Source organism: Harpia harpyja, chromosome 13 (assembly GCF_026419915.1).
Source record: "Harpia harpyja isolate bHarHar1 chromosome 13, bHarHar1 primary haplotype, whole genome shotgun sequence".
Lineage (NCBI taxonomy): Eukaryota > Metazoa > Chordata > Aves > Accipitriformes > Accipitridae > Harpia > Harpia harpyja.
The window spans coordinates 40,035,307-40,044,868 of record NC_068952.1 but is presented as its reverse complement, the minus strand read 5'-3'; the positions used below and the strand labels follow the sequence as shown (position 1 = coordinate 40,044,868).

The following is a 9,562-nucleotide window of genomic DNA, read 5'->3' as shown; positions in this document are numbered from 1 at the left end:
ATCTTACTTTGAAATTTAAGCTCTGGATCTTGAAAGAATAGGCTTATTCCACAACTTCACACCCTGAAGGGACAGCTCATTGCCTGGGATTGCTGTGATGTCATCCCTTTAGGGAACTTTTTCAGATTAAGTCAGTGCACAGTCCTAGGCCTTCTTGTGACCTCCGTCTCAATCAGAACACCAGTGGTGTGATCCTGGGCTGGTGGGTGTTCAAATACTCATGAGTAACAGCAGTTCCCCGTCTGTCCATCCATAGTGCTCAGTCAATATATTGGAAATACGGTGTTACTTCTAAGTGTTGTAATGAGGCCGAGCTGAAAAATCCCTGTGGATAGGAAGAGGAGGTACTCTATCCTCAGGAAGGAAAAAAGAGTCCAAGAGGATGATAGTAACAATCCAGCTGGGCCTGCAAGTCAACACCATTCCTGGATTTAGCCAAGAGCTCTGGCAGCTTTTGAAGTGCTTGGGATTTTGCCCTGGATTTGTAGTCTCAAGAGTGGTTGTTGTCAAGATTTGCTAGGTGTGGTAGGGTGACTGCTGCTGATGCCAATAGTCCAGGAGAGGGGAATTGAAACCTGCTGAGACTTGGGAATGCAACAAATTTGTATTAATTAGAAGCAAATGCTGTATGTTGGCTAATGGGTTCCAAAGCAGATGTTTGTCAAAATAGCCAAGAGATGGGTCATCTGCAAGCAAAAGTTATAAATAATAGGAACTATGTTTCTTGTTATTTCATGTTTTCTCAGGTCAAAAACATGTGTTGTTCAGTGTTGGAAGTATCATAGAGTGAAACATCTTGTGTTATGCTATAGGGAACTATGTGCCGTCATTTCTGTGTATCTGACCCATAAACCCAAACCACTGTGCAGTTAGAAACCTGTGCATGGCATTACATGGGCAGCCACAGCCTGCTGAACAGACATTTACAGTAAGGGAACGTTTCTGCAGGCAGAGGCTGGTAGCCTTGCTCCACCTGTGACCAAATTGCTCTCTTCAATTGTATACCCATGCAGATGCATGTGTGTGAATGGCGCTAGCACCTCAGCGAATCTCCATCCTTCACTGGAGCCAGCACAACTGAGTACAGGCACTTCCCTCCGTTCAGTCCCAGGGTACATGAGAAGGGGATGAAGAAAGAGATGTGCATCCATCTGTGATCCAAACTTTCTGGATAAATTCAGTTTTTCCAGGTAAGATTCCTGCTTTTAATTTGACACCTAAATTTGGGATGCCTTATTCATATAATGTCCTTTAATAATTTAACTATGGTCTTCAGATCAGGTAAGTCTTCAGTGTTCACTCTGAACATGGAACAGTAGGTCCTGAGAGGCTCTTCCTATCATCAGGACTGCAGAAACATAAATATGTGTAGAGCCAAATTCATTGCTGGCATAAATACACATGATCAACAATTTTCAGAAAGATGTACCTGTTTGCTCTTGAAGTGAATGTGGCCTGCTTATTTCCTCTTATACCACTATGTATTATCCCCCCCCCAAACATACTTTGACCGTGTTCTAGTATTTATATACAGTGTGGTATATGCTGTATAAATACTTATGGGTTCAATTGCCAGCACATAAATCAGCACAGTTAAACAAAGATAAGGATTTACACTCCCTGCAATTCTGACTTTATAAATGGGTCAGTATGAGATAGCTCCCCAGCCTGGCACTTCACATGCAATTACCAGCCTTTTCTACAGACAGGAGATGGTACAAATGGAACTGTGGGCATCTAAATCTTCATACCAGGGTTTCTGCATTCAACGGTCCACTAGCATATGTGTGGATAAATATAAAGAAAAAGTCATAAGATTAGACTAATAGTCAGACTACACTTTTCAGATGAAGTGAAATGCATTTTTTTCCCCAAAACCTAAGGCAAGCGAAGATACTTTAGATTGAAAGAATAGTGTCCTTTGTACTGAAATTTGCTTACAAATAGTGTAGTAAGTAAACATTTTTTAAAAGGAAGAAATTAAAAATATGACTGTATTGTTCATCATAGGATGTATCCACATGACTGTCTTCGTGTGTGTGTGTAGATATTTGGATATGTTTTGTATCTTGAGGATGTATATGCTAGAACAAAAAGCCTATATTTAAAATTGTGTAAATACACATGTGCATGTAAACACATCCTGTTATATACACACATTTAGTCGCATATATATGTGCATATATAATAATGTTTGTATACACAAACACACACAAATTACGTACAGAAAATTAAGCATATGCCTGCCTCACCCTAAAATGTTGCATCCCTCCAAGGAGCATCAAACCTATTTCTGTCAATAAACAGACCTCTCCAGCCCAGGAAGATACTAACTTAGATACACAGTGAAAAATAGAAATCTCTATACCTGTAAGGGCAATTACTTATTTATGCATCATTTCTGCACCTCTTCCAGTTACTCCCTCCCACTGTAATCTCTGTCCCTCCCAGGCAACACTCCCTAGCCAGAATCCTATGATCTTTGCCCTCTTTTCCTTCAAATTAAATTTCAACTTTTTTCAAATCTCTGGTGAGTGACAAGCCAGTGCCAGAACTGTCTTTTAATACACAAAAGCATAAATAATGCCATCCATCAGAGCTGTCACTCAGAAAGATAGATTGCTACTTGTCCAGACACTGGAATGACACAAAAGTGAAAGTTAGAAACTGTCTCTTTTCTTTGCTTGCTTTCTTTTTCTTCTTCTTCTCTCTCCTTTTTTTTTTTTTTTTATTTGCCGGACTGCTTGATTCTGATTAATGGTGCTGTCAGGGAGGGATTCCGCTTGCGCGGATAATGAGTCAGGAATGTATTCCCTGTCACAAACACAGCAGATGTCAGGGGCAGAAGGGCCCGGGAATGCCAGAAACAATATACAGTTTCTTCCTAGTCCCCTGACAGGCCAATATGCTGCACAAGGTCTAATTTATGTAGACAAAATGCAGGCAAGGGGCTGTAGCAGCAGAGAAACTGTGCTGGGAAGTCTGAACTACAATGCAGCAGGGGAGAGAGCTGAAGGGAGGTAATGAACGCTAGCAGTGGGACTCAATAGCACTGCATCAAATGGCCTTAACAAGAATGGCCCAGGACCACTTTGACTCCATTAAAGTGCACTTTACATCATTATAGAGAGAAATCAAACAGGGCAGAGGGCTTCTGTTTCTTTTAATGGCTCGATTAGGTTATTCACTCATCGGGGTTTGCAGCTGTCATAGTAATGCAGCAACTGCCAGGAGAGGTACAATAGCACTCGTGGCAATGTGGGGCCCACGTTCCCTCTCAAAGTGGAGTGCATTGACTGGTTCTGCAAATTCCCCACGTGTACACGACGACTAACGCAAAGGCAGATTTAGAGGGGATTTGCCAGTCCTAGTGAAAGAATTTCAAAGTGATTTGTCTCAAGATGCCTTCACTTTTGGGGTTGGCCACCTGGAAGCACTGGAAAGGGGCCAGGTCTTTGCTGAAAGCTGAGCACCTGCCTTTGGCTATCTGGGGCCTTGGCTTGACATGCCAACAAGAGGAACTTCACTTCAGAGAATGCTGACCTTCCCTATACTGGAAAGAAACCCATAGCTTTTCAGCTACAAAACACTGATACCATAAAACTAACTCACATATTGGGAAAATAAATTAGCATTGAAGTGCATGCAACTGCACTGGTCTGTTGCGCTTTCTGTTCAGCACTCTGGGGCAATTTGGTTTGCCAGCGCTTGTTCAGCACTTGGAGTAATGAGGTCCTGGTCCAGGAGAACTAACACTCAGGGCCATGTGATGGTGTGTTGCAGTCCCACAAAGCTTCCCTGAAGGTGTTGCCAGGGCGCCTGTACCTATCACAAAATGAGTAGTGAAAATATTAATTACAGCAGAAGCATAGCTTAAGGAAAGAAAAGGGGTTGATTCAAAGTCCTCTGATGTCTGCCAAAGTTTCCATATTGACATCAGAGTCATGCAGCAAACTCCTAAGCACTTGGGAAACACCCCTTTCTTGAAGATGTCACGTTATCTGTCTAGCATCTGCTTAATGAAATCATATTATACTGCAAAATTTCGAGTGAGAAAAAGACTTTGAAACTGGTTGTGCCAGAGGCAGCTTTTTAAGGCCATGGCTAGCAGCAAGTTTCGGAACCGCATGTGGATTGCCAGCCCTTTGGGATAACAGCCTTTTCTTCTTCCACATTGAGCTGTTAGCACAGTGGAGCTCTGGTCTGTGGAAGAGCTTCTTCCCACTCTAGTAATAGTATACTAATAGCTATTACCAGAACAGAGCTAGTCACTTAAAAGGGATCAATTCCTGTAGTGGGGTAAGCGTACTCTTCACCCTAAATCTGGTTCTAGAACTTTTTACTGTGATCAGTCTTTTCAGTCTTAAAAACCATACCTCAAGGTACATATCAAGTCTCATCATTGAACTTTTAGTCTTAGTCCGAATACAGCCATTTCAATCTCTGTCTTTAACCAGTGTAAAAATAATGAATAAAAATAAAACCATGTAAGGCATTTTGATGCATTCAAAACACTTTCTGCTGGTTTCAGCACACTTTTAAGTCAAGCCGCTTGTGTTGCGGTATGGCAGCTGTCCATGAACTCTTCCACAAGAGCCTTCTCCGGCTTTTATCTCCCTGCCTCTTTAACTTAATCTGAACCCTGACCCATGAAAGGTCCCAGTAACTCCTTCCTGAGGAGCAGAAGCTCAGCTCTGACATGATTTTGGCACTGAATGCTGAAGGACCTTCAGGTCATAGGATCTGTGGGGGTGGGGGGAGAGCATACATATCCAAGGAGGTAAAAATCAGGAATGACAGACAGATGAAAATAAAGATAAGGTTCTGCTATCCAGAGTCACCAGAGTAGGCAGGAGCTGCTTTGAAGGGGAAAGTGCAGTCAGGATGCTGGCATTGGCAGATTTTATGCCCAAATTAAATAGGATTAAATGGTTGGTCCTGAGTTTTCCCCTGACCCTACCATAAAACCCTGTGCAGTATCACAAAGCCATGTGTATGCAGCACATATTTCCTATGTATTACATCTAGGCAGCTTGTTTAAAAGTGACACTGTTCTAGTGAAGTCTGTTTACACTGGTCAGGGAGCTGTGCTAGCAGGATCAGGTTTGCCAGACCCATGCTCTGAAGGCATGATGACGTTTTTAGTTACATCGGTGTAAATCCAGCCACTGGGCCATATTTGATTTCATTTACAGCAGCAGTCCAAAGCAGCTCTACTGCAAACACCAGCCTGTTTGTTCAGCAGCACAGATTAGCGTAACTATATCAGCCTCAGTGAATTAGGCGGCTGTAGAGCTGTCCCAGTGCAGCGACTTCAGCTTTACCAGGGTATGAAGTACATACTCAGTTGCACTCTATTGAAATCAAGGTAGTGACTTCATATTTGCCCAAGTGAAGTCTAAGTGAAACCTCATTTTGGTTTTGTGAGGCTCAGAAGTAGGTAAGAAGTTATCTCTCAGTGCGCTCCTGAAACTACATTTCCTGGAAATGTTTGGAGGCCTTGTCCTCTTGAATCCTGCGGTAAAGTCCATTTGCTCTACCCAAAAATGATGTCCTTCTGATCTCTGAACTATAAGAGCAATGTGACTAACAAGAAAGTTTGCTTCCCAAGTCACCTAGCTTAATATGGCCTTGTCCACAACACTGGTTGAAAAGACATTTCTTCTAAATTGATACGGTTGTGCTTTTTTTGCCCCTAGAGCTCAACATGTTTTTTATTTAAAATAGCTTTATTTCTGCTCAGAATGTCCCTAATCAGAACCAGCACCTAACAGCCTGAAAATAAAGGAAATAAAATTAAAGACTGCAATTGCTTTGGTTTTACAAGCTGGAGGCCTGGTGAGGCTTGCTTCGGGAGAGGGGAGGGGAGGTAAGGGGCACAGTTTTGTTAGTTTTGCTTGCATTACACTGATCAAAGCAGTGTATTGTTAAGTAAGCATAAGTGTGGATTTAGAAAGTTAGCACATTAAAATAGCTGTGATTGACATCAGATTGCAAGAGTCAGTGCTTGAAGGGAGTGCAGAGCACAGAGATGGGGCAAGGCAGGTCCTCAGAGGCTGCCAGGAAGTGCTGAGCGGGACAGGGTGCAGAGAATGAATGAAGGGGCTTCTTTGACACTGCAGGTTAGGTATGGAGCAGGACAGGAATGCAGGAAAACACTAAGCAGCAAAGCAAAAGTAAATTTACCTGATGTGGCTGGTACAAAAGTGTATTCCCAGCAATAGGAATGACCCCTTCACTTTCATTTCTCTTCTGTACCCTTTGGTGATCCCCCCCCCTTAACTGAAACAATGTGAAACTTCACTGTCTCTCCTGCTCTCTTTGTAATTCAGAGAGAGCTGGGTCTTACATCCTGCTGGGGAAAAACAGGCTGGGCTGAGCTCCTGGCACCTTCTGCACACTATGATCCCTGGGTGTAATGGAAATCCTATGGAAGCAGTTATGACATAGACATTAATAACAATACCAGAAGCACTCCTCAGGCTGAGCTGTGTTATGTATTACCAGTGGTGCTGAGAAGAATGAGCACTGTTTAACAGCACAGCCTTGACTGTGTATTGTCACATATCCTGTGTTGTGGGGAAGGGAGCATGCATGTGGTGGAAGAGGTAGAGACAAGGCTGTTAGAGCATTTATCCTTTTATGCTTTCCATTGTAATGAAACTGCTCTCATGTGGACCAGAGTCTGCAGTGATGTCTGTGAAAGGGAGTCAGTGACACAGGCAAAGCTACGCCTGTTTGTACCAGCATCAGTGCAAAGTAACTCCATTAGATTGAGTCCAATGAAAGGCAAGTCATAACTCAGCTGATGCTGGAGCCAGGAGGGGCTGCAAGGTTTCGGGAAGTCATGCTGTAGCGTGTGTAATCAGCTGAAGCCTCACAGTCCACAGAAGGCTGAAGTGCCACACCGAGGCTACCCTCTGTACCTGGATGGAGAGCCAGAGCACACTGTTGGGAATGGACAACTGCCAGGGCAGTGGTGGGAGTGGGGAAGGTGGACTTCCCAGGCCACCCTGCAGCCTGTCTTGCCCCCCTCTGCGTGTCAGCATTAGTAGGCAGCAGCCGAGCATTAAGTTATTTAAGCTGTCACCTGCTGAACTTTGCAAAAGTTGCAGCCCAGAAGATTTATGCTTATCAGAGCCAGCACAGCATTTTGTGTAACCTGAGTCCTTGTAGGACCAGGTCAAAACCTGGTCAGCGTTCAGGCATCTCCCCGATTTCCCATCCCCACAGCCCCTCGAGAGGAGATTAGATTTCAAACACACTCTGTGTGTCGTCCTTGAAAGACATAATACAAATAAGTGACACCCCAGGACCAGGCGTCTGTATCAGGGGGCAAAGGGAAGGGAGAAAAGCACATCTGATCAAAGATGCCCCCAGCCGCTTCACTGAGGCATGTCCCTCAGGAGGGAGGCTGAAAAGACCAATTTTCACAGATCTCAGCACCAGGAAATAGGCATTTCATCATGAGTTGAGTCATGGAAAGGAGGATTCGGCCAGGCTGCTGCTGCTAAGGCAGAGACAAATGTAATTTATTACCCTGAGGCCTGCTGAGGCTTGGGGAACTCAGGAGGAACATGCAGCATTAAGGAGGCCTGGCCCCCTAGGAGGCTTTTTGGAGAGTGACTAATTGAGATGGGATATTCTCATCTGTCTGAGCACATTCAGTCCTTTCACACATTTGTATTGTAAAATAAACAGCATGTAGGTACTGGGAGAAGGGGTGGCCTCGCAGTTAAAGTGCTGACCTGAAATTCAGGACACCTGGGTTCACTCACAACTCTTGTAGGTGGCTTTTACAATTCAGCAAGTTATTTAATCTTTTCCTCTATCAATTCCCCATCTGCAAGAGCTGATGATAGTAGCACAGTGCACCCAGGTGCTAGAAAATACATGCGTTCCTGTATGCATCGTCCCAGTGAGTAGGAGGGAGGTGGCAGTGACTCTTCTGTCTGGGCAGGGAGCTGAAGGTTATGCCCATGGGCACTCTTATGTCATCTGGGGACAGAAGTGGAGTACGAGCACATTCTTACATGTCATTGTTCAGCCTGGTATGTATTTTGGATGAACAGGGCAATAAGATTGTGCTTAGGGAAGACTATGTGACCTTGCAGGAGTGATTTCACATCTATGTACCGTAGTTAAACCAGCACTGTAGCTGAGTCTCTTGTGCCTGCGCTGCAGGGGAGGAGGGCTAGGGAGTCATTAATATTTCTGAAATGTATTAAGAATTTTCAGGTGAATGGGGGCCTTTTATAGCTGTGCAAGGTACTGGGCGTTTTTCATGTGTGTGGTAATTAGCTGATAGTATTAAATGCTGAAGCCCACCACTTCCCATATGTGCAAGTGTGTGTGTGTGTGTAGCAAGGCCAGGCAAATGACTAATGCAAACCCGAAAAGAGACAGCAGAGCATATTGTAAAGATCAACCCTATTTCAGCTTATGTTCAAATCGGAAATGCCAGAGATTGTTTCATAGTCTTCCACAATGTTCATTATAAAAGTCCCCAGATGGCAGATGGCTATTAGCTCACTGTGACCTATATAAATGTCAAACGTAAAGCTATTGCCCCAGTGAAAATCTCAAAATAAATAACAACAGGAGGGATGCTGTTCTGCTGCCACCAGGATTTATGGATTATGAATTCATGCTAATTCATCCCAAAGCCAGCAAAAGAATGAATCTTGTCCTTTTGGAGGAATTCACTTAACACCTGCTTGCAGATGAATTCGAGTCCCCCATGCCTGATTCTTCACTGATCACTTCTCAGCTGTGTCCCCCTCCAGTCATATCCAGCTTCCCCTGGAGGGACAGCTGGTTCCTGGGAAGAACAGGGTATGTGTGGGCTGGTATTGATTAACATGAGACAATGCCAGTGTCACTCACTACTGACAGTGGAGACTTTCCTTTGTTTGCCGAAATTGTGTAACAGCAACTTGAACAGTGATTTCACATTGTTTTCTTTGCCCTTATTGATCACTGTGGCACCTGTCAATCAGAAAAAGTGTGATTCTCCCTAGGTTTTTAGGTAGTGGTTGTATGTTTGCAAAAGCCAACTTGTGCTCGTAAGCACAGTCCGCTTGCTTATGTTGGTTTGTTTGGAGGAGAAGGGGTAGAGGAAGGGGGGCTTTGTTTGCTCAGTTGTTCTGTTATTATGTTCTCATAAATAATCAAAAGATGAATACCATACAGCACAAGTAATTGCAGTTTCTGTAGCAAAACTTCCCCTGTCCTACTTACTACAATCAGAAAAGAGCGTGATGGAACAGATGCACTTTGTAGAAAGCCCAGAAAATTAGCTGTTATACCTCACTTTGGTCTCACAGCACCATCCATCTGTGGTAGCTGTGTCACTGGAGCTGCTCTGAAACAGAGATGAACAGACCCAGGTCCTGCCACAGCAGCAGCCCGGTCAGTTGAATCCCACATGCCCATCTTGAGGCCTGAGAGCAAAGAATACAGGGCACTATCCTGGGCATCTCAGGTGCCTTGAGCAGCTCCCAGTGAGCTGAAGTGGTATGTAAACAACTCAGTTGTATAGCAACAATTCATGCAACCCATA

At 44.0% G+C, this 9,562-nt stretch overlaps 1 long non-coding RNA gene across 1 annotated transcript in view; it reads left to right on the top strand.

The window, feature by feature from the left end:
• The first annotated feature begins 1,035 nt into the window (after positions 1 to 1,035).
• The window catches only part of LOC128150323 (uncharacterized), a 115,341-nt gene continuing 106,814 nt past the window's right edge, over positions 1,036 to 9,562 (top strand). Inside the window, exon 1 of the long non-coding RNA XR_008238023.1 lies at positions 1,036 to 1,190. This is a non-coding gene — a long non-coding RNA (uncharacterized LOC128150323). The remainder of the gene's footprint in view (positions 1,191 to 9,562) is intronic.